Source organism: Diceros bicornis, chromosome 32, assembly GCF_020826845.1.
Source record: "Diceros bicornis minor isolate mBicDic1 chromosome 32, mDicBic1.mat.cur, whole genome shotgun sequence".
In the NCBI taxonomy this organism is placed as follows: domain Eukaryota; kingdom Metazoa; phylum Chordata; class Mammalia; order Perissodactyla; family Rhinocerotidae; genus Diceros; species Diceros bicornis.
This window is the reverse complement of record NC_080771.1, coordinates 22,805,281-22,818,967: the sequence shown is the minus strand read 5'-3', so window position 1 is coordinate 22,818,967 and position 13,687 is coordinate 22,805,281. Positions and strand designations below refer to the sequence as shown.

Here is a 13,687-nt window from a genome sequence, read left to right as displayed (position 1 = left end):
TATAAATCAAAGGGAGTGACATATAACCGCATTCTTAGATATATCTAATTATATATAGCTTCTTAAACATGATTTTCAAAAGGTGTTTTTTTTTTTAACCATAGATATAGGCCTTATAAATATAGCCCCCTCACCCCTGACTCTGATCCTTAACTAAAGATTCAGAATATTGATCTTGTCTGAGTTGTAGAGAATTTGGACTAAGAAATTCTGACGCATTCTGACAGCACTCAAAAGACACTAAAGTGTAACTTAGAAAACAAGCTATTCAATATAATGTAAAACATATTTTCCCAGGGGATTGGACACTGTATCTTCTGAACAGCACCTTCTCTTCCTATAAGTAAGCTATAGGGCAAGCCAAAACATTATCAGTAAGTCGCCTTATATATGTGGAACCAGAACAAGGAGGCTAGTCACACAGTTCAAACAATGAATGGTATCATTCTCTTATGGTCAGACTGTAGTAGGCAGAATAATGACCCCTCAAAAATGTCTATGTCCTAATTCCCACAACCTGTTACTTTACAGAGCAAAGGGGACTTTGCAGATGTGATTAATGTCCTTGAAATGTGGGGATTATGGTGGATTATCTGGGTGTGTCCAATCTAATCACGTGTTTCCTTATAAATAAAGAACCTTGTGGTGAAAGGGAGATGGGATTATGGAAGAACGAGAGAGACAGCAGCATGAGAAGGACTCAACCCACCATTGCTGGCTTTGAAGATGGTGGCAGGGGGCCTTAAACCTAGATATGTTGGTGGCCCCTAGCAGCTGAAAAAGGCAAGGAAGTAGATTCTCCTCTAGAGCCTTCAGAAAGGAATGAAGCTCTGCTGACACCATGATTTTCGACCAGAGAGACTCATGTCACACTTCTGACCTATGAAATCGTATGATAATAAATTTGTGTTGTTTTAAGACACTAAATTTGTGGTAATTGTTTATGGCAGCAGTAGAAAACTAATACACAGACCTCTAAATTTCTTATTGTATGGATCTAGTCAGTGAGCCTTGGGCAAGCCCACCTTCTCCTAGAATAGTGCATGGGTGGACCTTGTCTGTTTTTGTCTCAAAGCCCTTTCTTGAATGACTTATCTACTAAAACACATTTAATAAGAACATAGACTTGAGGGTAAGATGGGCCTGGGTTTGAATTCTGGCTTTGCCATTTTACTAGCTAGGTAAACTTGGACAGATGACTTAATATTCTAAACTTTGGTTTTCATGAAAGAAGAAAGAATAATAATACCTACTCCTCCAGGGTTTTTTGGAGGATAAACTGAGAGAATATATGTAAAATGGCACAATGCTTGATATATCATGAGCCTCTAATAAACGATAGCTGTTATTATTATTATCATCTGTTAAAGGCTAAAAGAAGTTTGCCGATAACATGTATTCTAATCTTTGCTCAGACATAAATATATTAAAAACCATAGGTACAACTATTTGCTTAGGTGACTATTCCACAAAATTCTCTTCATAGCACTCTGGCTCCTGATAGTGAGCTTTTTAACCAAAAGGCTTCCTTTTGGAAGCTTTAAAGGTAGGTTAAAACTACCTTTGGTTTATAGTGCAATATACCACACCTTTTAATATTTCCTTTTTTCTAAGAGCTAATGTGAAATAGAATGCATTCAGGAAAACCTGGAATTCTGTTTATACAATTAAAAAAAATTCTAATGACTGAAATTATTTGTTCAATTTTTTAAATCCCTAATGCCTGGAAAATGGCTGACACATAATAGGCAGCAATAAATGTTTATTGAACCTAACTAAACTGAGTTCTAAGCAGTTATTTTTTCACAACCTGGTTTGAATTCATCCCTTTTGTTACTATCCTAATTTAGGCCCTTATTTTTCATGGCTCTCCTATTACAGCAGTTTTTGAACTGCTCTTTTTGCTACTTGTCTTTTCCCTGTTTAATTGATCTTCCAACAGTACCACCAAACTAGGCAACATCTAGTGTACATTTTATCTTCTTCTATTTAGTCTTCTTTATCTTTGTCCCACTGCATATTCCCTAATAGCCATATTCTTAACCCATTGTTTCCTGACTTTTATGGCACGGTACACTTAAAAAAGTGTTATTTGTGTGGCACACTGGGGTAGTAGGCAAGCCCTCTTATAGCTGGAGGTTTTGGATTCCAAGGGCTGAGAGTATCACCATCTCAGGATACCTGTCACCCAGTTTGGGCACACCAGTATGCTTTGGCAAACTGATTGCGAAGCTCTGCTTAATCTAGCATTTGAGATTGGTTGCAATCAGAATTCATCCTATCTTTTACACAGATATTTAATCAGCACCTTATCATGTATGCATGCTAAACTCTGGGGGAAAGGAATTGAGAGCACCAAATCAACTCTTCTCCTACAGGAATTCTTGGTTCCAGGCAGACAAATCTGTTTACTGGCCTCCAAATGGGTCTTCTGTATTCCTCTCGTACCTTTGCTAAGGTCTTTTACTGTTTTGAATAACCTGTACTTCCTTCATCATCAGTCTGAATCTTTGTACTGTCTTCTCCATGATGCTATCCCTGATACGGTTAAAATATGGCAGTTTTATGTGTTGTATTCTTTTCTGTTTCATTATACCGCTAACTCATTCAGTTTGGAGCCCTCTATAAAGCCTGGATTCTTTCCTTATATTAATTCTTATTTACTTACTTTCTATCTCACATTTGTCAATTTTTTCCCTTTATACATGTTCCTGTCATTGTTATCATGTTTGACTATTCACCAAAATATTTACCCCATTCCCTCTCTGTAAAACTTTATATCATATAAATTCTGAGAAATATTTAATACTATTACAATAAATATAAAATAATATTCATTGTGAAGATTTATCTATCAGGCAATAGCAAATGTCTTTCGAGCTCATACTTGGACCAGGCATTATTCTAGTAGCTTTACATATAAATAATGTATTTAATCTTCACAGCAGCCCCGTAAGTATAAAATATTTTTATATCTCCATTTTACAAATGAGGAAATTGAGGCACAGAAAAGTAACTTGCCAAAAGTTGTATAGCTATTAAGCATCAATGCCAGGAATGAAATGTAATCAGTTAATACAAGTGGTTTTGACATAAGAGCCCATACTGATAACCATCTATAATACTGTGCTGCAAATAAAACAAGTTACATATGTATGAGCAGACTGGTAGGTACTTATACTTAATACTAAGCATTCCCACTAAGGTGAGTTAGGCTATATTACAGGTAAAAAGAGAAGCTATAGTCATAAAAAATATAGAATCTAGAGAGTACAATGACACACAATCAGCAACTGGCAAGTGTTATGAAAATCAAAAGTTATTAAGAACATTATTTATGGAGCATCTACTGTATGTGCCAAGAAATAAACTGGGTACTTTACATATAGTAAATAGCCCCTGATGTCCTCTCTGAATAGGTGATCAAGCCATCAAAAAAACACTTTCCTGAAACTGATACATTAAAGCAGTTTCATTATATTAATAAAATATCATTATCCAAGCCCATAAACAGGGGTTTCTTCAACCTTAAGATGGAACACTTCCCTCATACAAACTTAGACAAAAGAGTTTAGTTACTTTTCTACTTGAGAATTGTAAGATAACACTCTCCATTCTCAGAATAACAGAAATAACAGATTGCAACCCTAATCCTTGAGTGTAATTGTGCTTATATACTGGGCTATCAGTGAACCACAAGTTTGTCACACTCTGTTATATGCTTCCATGCAATACAATTTATTCCCATATCATGGTATACCTAGTTGTACATGCAGAAGGAATGTGATGGACAAAAAAAAGAGAAGATCAATACATACAATCCACACTGTAGAGTGCAGTATTATATAATTTCCCTGCTCTTAAATATGAATGCACAACTAAACTTGTAGAACAAACATACCATAAATTCAGTTCATGATGCAAAACTATCTTTGGCAAATAGTTTATATTATTTATTTTTCCAGGTTTCTGCAAAAAGTGAGGATTGCAGTTGAAACTGGAGACCTTCGAAAGTTGTTACAAAATATCTTACAAAGCAATTTATAACAAATTTATAAGTTTGTCAAATTGTGTTGCTATGTTTTATGCACACAGAAACTCAAGTCCATATTCCAGAGATCCTCTCACACAATTGAAAGCTGAATTTTCCAAGCAGGCAGCTGTAGCTCATTAGATTGCCATGGACCATGAAAGCCACTTGCCAGTAGTGTCAAAAGACTATTACTCATTTCAATCTCACCAAAGAGGACAGATCTTTTTTGATAAAACATTAGTGAAAAACACTGAGTTTTGGGGCTGTGGCTAGAATAGATCAGCACACACAGATGGAAACTTAGCAGAAAAACTAAAGCCAAGTACAGATGGCAGACTGATGTTCTAGCTTTTCACCTTCAGAGATCAGAGCTGCCCCCTAGCTTTCAAGGGAGGGGGGAAGACAACCTAGCAATAACAGTGTACTTGCAGCATGCATGATAATTGCACCATCTGACCTGACAGAACTGTCAGTCTGAATGGCAAATTCTCTGCATGTGATTTGAGTTTTGTAATCTCAGCAACTCAAAACAGAGAAACGTAAGGGGCCAATCAAATTAGCTTTGAATGTCAATCACTGTCCAAGCAATGCAGTTAATCAGAAAAATAAGGATCACACTCAGAAATTGTCTAAGTCCTTATTCAGCAATCACAAAGACAACTAAGGAAACTCTAGACATTTAAAACTCTGTATAATTAAATTGATTATTAATATGCCATAGCTAGTATGCCAAAGATGAAAATAACATATCTGGATAATTTGTGCAAATATTAAGTAGTCTTGCTCTTCAGACAGTTTTTAAATCTAGCTAACTACTTAATACTCAACTAAAATTTCACACGTACTTGTTTTTCAGCTTTCCAAGCTAAACTGTTTAAGGATAGATTCAAGTTAGACATAGAGCAATGGAATATGTCTCATTACATTTGGGTCTATAATCTCATAATATAGTATATAACAATGAGACTTATTTTTTTCTAAAGACTTAGGAAAGTATTTTTTAAATAGTCTTGATAATCATGATGTTTTATTCCTGAAAAGACCTACCTGAAAAGTTATACCTTTGAAAATGTATTTTTAGCAAATGGACAGCATAGACTAATCAGCCTAAAGTTCATTTCAGTTCCTCTCTAACATTAACCAGGGTTTCAATGGAATATTCTTTTTAGATTTACGTTTTTAGTAGCCTAATATTTCTAAATAACCAAAAGTTGAATTAACTATTAATTGAGCCATATGAATTTGCCATTGCTATAGGTCAAAAACAGCTAAATTTTGGCAGTTTCATGTGGCTTAACCTAATAGAGTTTTTTTAGACAGTTTCAATTCTACTTTAGAAAAAAGCAAATACATGCAAAAAAATGTTTACATGATGTAATAATACATGTAAAAAAGGTTTCCAAAGGAAACAACTAAATGCAAAGGTATAACGAAGAGGGCCAGCCCTGTGGCTTAGCGGTTAAGTGCGCACGATCCGCTACTGGCGGCCCAGGTTCAGATCCCTGGCGCGTACCGACGCACCGCTTCTCCAGCCATGCTGAGGCCGCATCCCACATACAGCAACTAGAAGGATGTGCAACTATGACATACAACTATCTACTGGGGCTTTGGGGCAAAAAAAAAGGAGGAGGATTGGCAATAGATGTTAGCTCAGAGCCGGTCTTCCTCAGCAAAAAGAGGAGGATTAGCATGGATGTTCGCTCAGGGCTGATCTTCCTCACAAAAAAAAAAAAAAAAGGTATAAGGAAGAATAAAAATAGTTGGCTTTATGAGAAGGGGAAAAAATCAGGCAGTTCAACAGGTTACTGAAATCCTGGTAGTGATCAATAAATCGACTTCTGCTTCACCTTTTATGAAGAGGCTGTACTTAGCAAATCACTGTGTAAGCTGCCTCAATAACAGCACTCCTGCTATCAAGTTTACTTGCAATGATTCCAACAAAGAAATTAATTTCTTAGATGACAAGAAAAGGTTATCTGAAACGGGGAAAACACAGGAGACTGAGCTTTCTGCTAATAAAACAGACAAATATCAGTCTAGGCACTGAATTTAGAGCTGTTTTACGCTCTGCAAGATCTGAATTCCCTGTAGGCCAACCACTACCACTACCTTAGACACACACACACACATATATACACACACATATGCATCCAACATATATATATACATACATACTTGCCCCGGTTTACCTGTTTTAGCAAGGTTCCTAGTTAACGCACTGAAAGTTCCATGATTAGAAACCCAAGCCTAAGCAAACTGGGATGGTTAATTACCCTAATCTACAGCTACCAATCCATGCATGTGCATGTGTGTGTGCAAACACACACACTCACTCTCACCTATCCACATCTCAAACTCCAAAGAATATTTTCCTAAAACTTACAACGAATTTATTAACTCTTCAGAAAATAAACGGTGCTATAAAATTATCCAACAGATATTATTTTTTTTATGACTATATCAGTAAAATACATAACTGGCAGGGATCAAATCTGAGAACTTGGAAACTGCCATTCATCACAAGTCATCAGACTCACTCTTTCCTAAAAAGTTTCACGTTTAAATCATATTCACTTCACTAAGCATTATCATAGGTAATCTCCTACAATTATTCTATTTTGTAAATATGAGGAAAATCTCTGTGGCATTCTATAGGTTTGAATCTCAGCTTCACCACTTACCAACAATGTAACCTTAGGAGAAATTGCTTAACCTCATTAATCCTCTATTTCCTAGTAAGTAAAATGAGGAAAATAATAATACCTATCTCATAGGGTTTTCATGAGTATTACATGACGTAATATATATAAAATGCTTGGTACAATACCATAGCATAAAACTAATTCTCAATAAATCTTAATTATTATTATAATTGCTAACAGCATTATTGTACTGTTAAGAACTTACAAGTGCTTTGAAGGTAGCAGTCATCTATTCCTATCATCTTTGGTGGAAACATTTTCTATTAAAAATAATTTATTTCCTTTTATAATATTTAGATTTCTAGAATTATTCTTTCTGACTGTAAAAAACTAAGAGAATATTGAATATTTTAAAAGAAAGAATGTCCTTATAATAACATTAATTACTTCTTTATATGGAATTTCTTCCCATTATTGAATATCAACATCAGTTGTAATAGTGCAAGTAAAGAAAAAAAATCAAAGCCCCTTGCCCCCTAACTTTAATAAAATATAATATTTAATGGGCCAAAATACAGGTGATAAAGTTTTATCTGTGCTAAAAAAGAACAAGTGTAAACATTAAATCAAAATCAAATTAAATTTTTGTTTGAGGAAACCTTTAAAATCATCTAGTCCAATGCCCTCATTTTATAAATAAACCCAAAAAAAGTGATATGGCCAGAATCAGAGACAGTATAAGAATTCAGGACTCCTGATACCTTCTCCAATTATCTTTTCAATATGCTTCTCTCCAAAGCATAAGTGAAAATCATGAGACAAATTTCTATTCAAAATTTCTAATAAAAATCATCTTTGAATACACAAAGCTAATTAAGAGGAGGTGTGATGAGAAGGATGAAGGAAAATAACTAGTATGATATAGTAGAAAATACACTTTGATGTCAAACAGAGCTTGTTTCAAATGCCAGCTCCATCACTCCTTTCCTCTGTGTCAATGGGCAAAGTACTTACTCTATCTGAGTGTCAGTTTCCTCATTTGTAAATTGGAGATAATACCACCTAAAACAAATAAATAAGATATAAAAAGGGTTAGAATAACACGATAGTGACGAGTCACACTACCCGTGTTCGAATCCCAACTCCACAATTTACTCGTTGTTTGACCAAATTATATAGCTTCTTTGAACCATGGGAAGTACTTTAGCACAGAACATGGCACATAATAACTGTAACAAGTTTCAGTGTTATCAATATTATATATAAATTACCTGCCACTTAGTGGGTAGTGAATAATAAAAACAACCAATACCACTACCAACAACAATAAAATACACCTGCTTTTACAAGTAAAACTGATTGACAACGCCAACATGCTATATAAAAATCAATACTGACTATCCTAAAATAGTCCCATACCCTGAAATGTGTGAAAAGTTCATTAGATTGGGATTAAATATCAAATTCAAAAAGTACAAAACTTAAAATCTATCAAATAAATAATCATTCTATAGTGACACATTTAAGAAAATTGTTTTCAGAGTATTGGACTTTAAAACGCTCAGTTCACAAGTCAGGAAAACATGATGTAAAGTCAGAGTTAGTTAATAGCAGAAGTCTTACAAAGTATGAAATAAAGCTAAAATTGTAGCAATGATACATAAGAAAATCTGTAAGAGACCAGCTATGTATAGAAGAAACCATAAGCTTTGGAAGACCGTGTCTATTATGACATGGTTTTCATAAACTCCTAATCAAAAATATAATAAGAGAAAAAGAAACAGTAGAAAACCACAGCCAACATATCACCATTTAAGAGAACCAACTCCCAGGTGATTAGAAAAGATTTGTCTCTGAACTGGGTGGAAAGGCATGATTCCTAAATCCAAAGGGAAATTAAAACCACAAAGTTTAAACAAAACAGCGTGAAAAAAATCAATACCTCACAAAATAAAAAGGAATAATTTAGTTTTTCACCTTTCTTTTTACAAAAATTCTATTTTTAGATCAGATACAGCGGTTTCAGATACTACCATGTCTATAAGCTGTATTTGGTAGGGAAATACCTGTTTTGCTCACTACTTCTAAAGGTAAATAGGAGGTTTTGCATTTAAGTTACAATGTGGAATACTTCAGAGTAACCTCATGCCAAAATGGCACATTTCTGAGAGATGCAAAGGTATTCAATAAAAAGCTTTTAAAGGCATATTTTTAAACTTGCAGCAGGAAAGCTTTTCTGTGTCAAGACAGTAATTCTTTTAACAGCATTGATCAAAATGTCATTCTTTTATGAGTGTACAATACCTTTTAATGGCATACAACAAGCCATTAGGGTTATACACCTCTGTATAGCAGACAGCTTACTGGAAAAAAGGGAACACTCGCCAAGATACAGTCAGTAGTCTAACAAGGAACCTTTTTCCCCCTAGCTGCTTCATTCTAAAGTCCACAACTGAAATTATCCAAAGATTAAGTGTAAACTCTCTTCAGTTCTGTAATTTAGAAGCGCTTTCACAGAGGCCTAAGCTGCAAGGTCTAAACTATATCTTTGTAGATACCACATGATGGCCTTGAAAACAGTCTCTCACCCAAGGCCAATGAGAAATTATTTATGAAGATTAGAAAAGAATGATGGTTTTATTTACTTTACTACTTTCTGGAGAAAGAAGAAAGTGAATCTAAAAACATATTAAGATATGATCACTTTTCATATTTATTTACAAAGCCAAATACTAAAGGAACATTAAATTTATGTGTTACTCTACCATAAAATACCTCTTTGTCAACTAATATTGATTAGGTAGTCTTTCATAAAAGGAAACTATTTAAAAATCATCTTAAAACAAGTCCTGGTCTTTGGGGTATTCATGCTTTAAGAAAGATAAATTCCAAAACTATTTAGAAAACTTAATCGCAAGAGTATACAAACTCATAAAAAACTTCCATCAATTTGCCAAATTTCTAACCACTCAAGAAATGGAGAGCTAAGGGATGAGACAAAAATAGAAAGTGGACTTTTTTTTCATGTTAAGCCTTATTTTTCACTATTAAAAGAAATACGACTTAAGTACAACCAAATTCTTAGAATTACAGAAATATCCCAGAAAAATTGATTGTAGCCTAAATCTCTACCTTCTGAAAACTATTTAAGGGCTTTATAGAATCTAAAGACTGTTATCAGCAATTACAATCCCACACCAAAAGTAAAACTCAGCTTTACAGACAATACCAGATGCATTTCAAAACCTTTTTTCCTAAAAGCAAAGTTTTAAAAATAGAAGAATCTGTCTCCTTTTAAAAGTGTGTGTGTGCGTGCGTGTGCACGCGAGCGCATGTGCAGTGGGAGGAAAATAGTAAGAGAAATGACAAAGTTCCTATGAACGGCTTTCTAAATTTTATAGTCAAACAGAAAGTTCTGTTTCAGGCAATGTAGAGAACCAGAATATTTGCACCAACTCCATTACCGAAAACAACTTAAAATGCCAGGTAATATAGAAATATCTTCTTAAAATCATCCAAATTGATAAAAATGGTAAGAAATTATCAATTCAAAATCTAAGTGAAAGTGGGAACTCGGAGATGGTAAGTGGGGTGCTGAATCTGCTTTTGCTCTGAGGATATTTGGTCAACCATTTTGACCAGAGCTTTAGACTTACAAACCTTGTTAGGTATGAGGGATAGAAAACAAAAACAGACACCACCTAAGAGTCTAATGGGACACTCTTCTCCCACAAGCTGGGAACTCAAAGGCTTACCCCCTCAATGTAAAGGTGATCCAGGAGTCTGGGCCTAAGAGATTGCAAGGAAAGTTGTCTTGGCGATGAGTAAAGCAGAGGAAAAACATAAAACCACAAGACCTAGCAATCAAGTAAACATACATGCCAAATTCACATCACCAGAATGGGCCCCTCAAAATAACTAAACATAAAGTGGTGAACAACTGGTAGTGTCCTCAGACGCCAGAAGGTAGCAAACACAAATGTTATCTGGTAGAACAATCTATTAAATACACAAGGAAACAAGTCACCACGGAAGAGAACGAGCAAAAACAAATCTACAAGGATTTCATTTCTTGGGATTGTCAAACACAGATAATATAATAACCATGTTTAATGTTTAAAATAATTTTTAAAGTGTAAAAATATCTTCACAGAACAGAAAATTAAAAATAAATTAGCTAGAAGGTTTGAAAGACATGTATACAAATCAAATATGCAATAATTGAAAATAAAAACTCAATGGAGAGGCTATAGCAGACTATCTCAGAAGAGACTAACCCTCCCAATAAGGCTAAAGAGAAAAACTAGGTAAAATATGGAAAACAACTATGTGAAGGCACGAGAGAGCTACCAAAAGCAGTATGAAAGAGAAGTACAGAGAGGTAAGCTCAACTTTCACCTTGGGTTTTCTTAAGTCATTTGCCAATTCTCAGTCAGGAGGCTGAGAAGCTAAGGAGAGCTGTTAGCAGCATCACAGACTAGGGGAAAAAAATTTGAAGTTTGGGAACTGCCTGTGGTAAACCAGAAATGTATCCGAAGAATGAAACCCAGCTATATATCAACTCAATCGTGGACTGGATTAAGTTTAACTGTCTCTAATCTACCTACCTGCCAGAAGCAAAAATAAACCCTCTTTTGGAAAAGTTAACATCATCCAGATCCTCAAAATATCACACCCAATGTCTGATATTCCATTGACAATTACTAGGCATACCAGGAGACAAAATCACAATAAGATTTTTTTAAAGAGAAAAGAAAAGAAACAGACCTACAAGAGACATAGGTATTGCAGTTATCAGACCTGGACTTTAAAATACCTTTGATTAATATATTCAAGAAAATAGAAAAAGACTTCAGTTTCCCATAAAATAAGGGCAACCACTAAATCCAAGTGTCTCCACATAACCTCAACAAAACTTTAAAAATAAAAATGGAGTGAGGAAAACTCTCATACTCCACATCTATAGCATAACTAAGAGACAAAGATACCATAAATTTCAAATACATGTAAGTAGAGAAATGAACACTAAAATGCAGCAACCATTTCTGAAGCTCATGCTGGAGAAAGAGAGATAAATAGAGACTATATAGAAAAGAGGAGAGGGAAACAGGGGCTTAAAGGTGACAAAATACAGATAAAATAAGCAGCAGAAGCGGAGAAATCTTAAAAATAGGTCTAAGACCTGTTAGATTAGAGTACTAGCTACTGTGGAATCAAAAGAAAGGGGCCTGCCATTGCAAGAAACCAAAGTGACAATCTTGGAAAAGCACCACTTCTAGGAGAGGGGACAGTGAGTGACTTTGGTGGAAAAGAAAAAGAAGAAAACAAGAGAGAAAAATAATGGTTCTATAGAAATAAAAGAGAAGCACAAAATTAGAGACAAGTCAAACCCTCCAAAACAAATGCACCATAGATTCAAGATACTGTACTTTATTATAGCAACAGAATAGGGTGCTTTTGAACAAAGAAACCTTATAAACTCTCTCACCACCTTCTATATAAACTATTATTGCTGGTCAATAAAAATAAAATATTCAAAACTGATCAGAAAACAGAAGGCAAGAATGAAAAAAAGTTATTATAAAAGAATACAGAAAATGAGAACCAAAGTTTTCAGCTAATGAACACCCCTCTCCAAAATAAGGTAAGGAGGGAGGGAGAGAGGGAGGGAGGGAAGAAGGAAGGAAGGAAGATGAAATATATATAAAATAATGTGTCAGAATAGAGACCATACATAGTCATATCAATAAATGTACACTCTTTAACTTACTTATTTTTAAAAGAACACATTTTCAAATTAACGTACAAAGCAAAACTCAACTCCGCAATGTATTACAGAAACTTATCTAAAATAAAGAGAGTCAAAAAGTAAAAATACAAGGGTAAAAATACAAAGGTATTCAAGGCAAATGGTAATAAAAAGAAAGTAAGTGCTGTAATTCTGATATTAGATATGATAGAATTAAGAGCAAAAAGCATTACATACAAAAAACACAACATTTTATGATCTAAAGACAATATTCAAAATAAATATATAATAGTGCATAGATAGTGAATACCTATGCACGAAATAATACAGCAACTACTTTGACAAAATAGAATCAAGGAGAAATAAAGATGCAAGAAAGAAAGAAATCAAATACAAGACATCAACGTACCAAACTGAGTCTCAGAAAAGTGTACAAAAAAAGTAAAAGGACATAGAAGACATAAACTCAACAAGCTATATCAATATCTATATCTTTAAACTCCTGTAACAGAAAAAATAATTTCCTTTTCAAGTGCACATGAAACATTCACAAAAATTGACTATCTATATGTTAAGTCTCAAATAAAGCGTCAACATGGTCCATAAAGTAGAAACAATATAAATAATATTCTTTGATCATACAGTAACAGTAGCAATTAAAAACAAAATAAAACATAAAGAGGGGCCGGCCCCGTGGCTTAGCGGTTAAGTGCGCGCGCTCTGCTGCTGGCGGCCCGGGGTTCGGATCCCAGGCACGCACCGAGGCACCGCTTCTCTGGCCATGCTGAGGTCGAGTCCCACATACAGCAACTAGAAGGATGTGCAGCTATGACATACAACTATCTACTGGGGCTTTGGGGGGAAAAATAAATAAATAAATAAAATCTTTAAAAAAAAAATAAAACATAAAGAGTCTTTCACCTGGTAATTTTAGAAATTTCTAGCACAGTCTTCAGTGAAAGGGGAAATATAAACTGACCCACTAAACAAGATAGTCACAGACAATGCCAAATGTTGGAAAAGATGTGGAGCAATTGAAATTCTTATACAAAATAGTGGGACTGTAAATTGGTACAACCACTTTAGAAAACTGTTTGGCAATTTCCACTAAAGTTAAACACATCCTGGCTATACGATCCAGTAATTCTACTCATAGATAGATAGATACACACATATATATATACATATATACATACATACACACACACATCAAAAAGAATAAAATAACTAGGAATTAACCAAGAAGGTTAAAGACATACAACA

General features: G+C 34.5%; 1 long non-coding RNA gene across 2 annotated transcripts in view; it reads right to left on the bottom strand.

Moving 5' to 3' along the window:
* Positions 1-13,687, bottom strand: part of LOC131396158 (uncharacterized) — a 213,028-nt gene that overhangs the window by 190,014 nt on the left and 9,327 nt on the right. For both annotated transcript variants that reach the window (XR_009216431.1, XR_009216432.1), the window contains exon 2: positions 7,690-7,737. This is a non-coding gene — a long non-coding RNA (uncharacterized LOC131396158). The remainder of the gene's footprint in view (positions 1-7,689; positions 7,738-13,687) is intronic.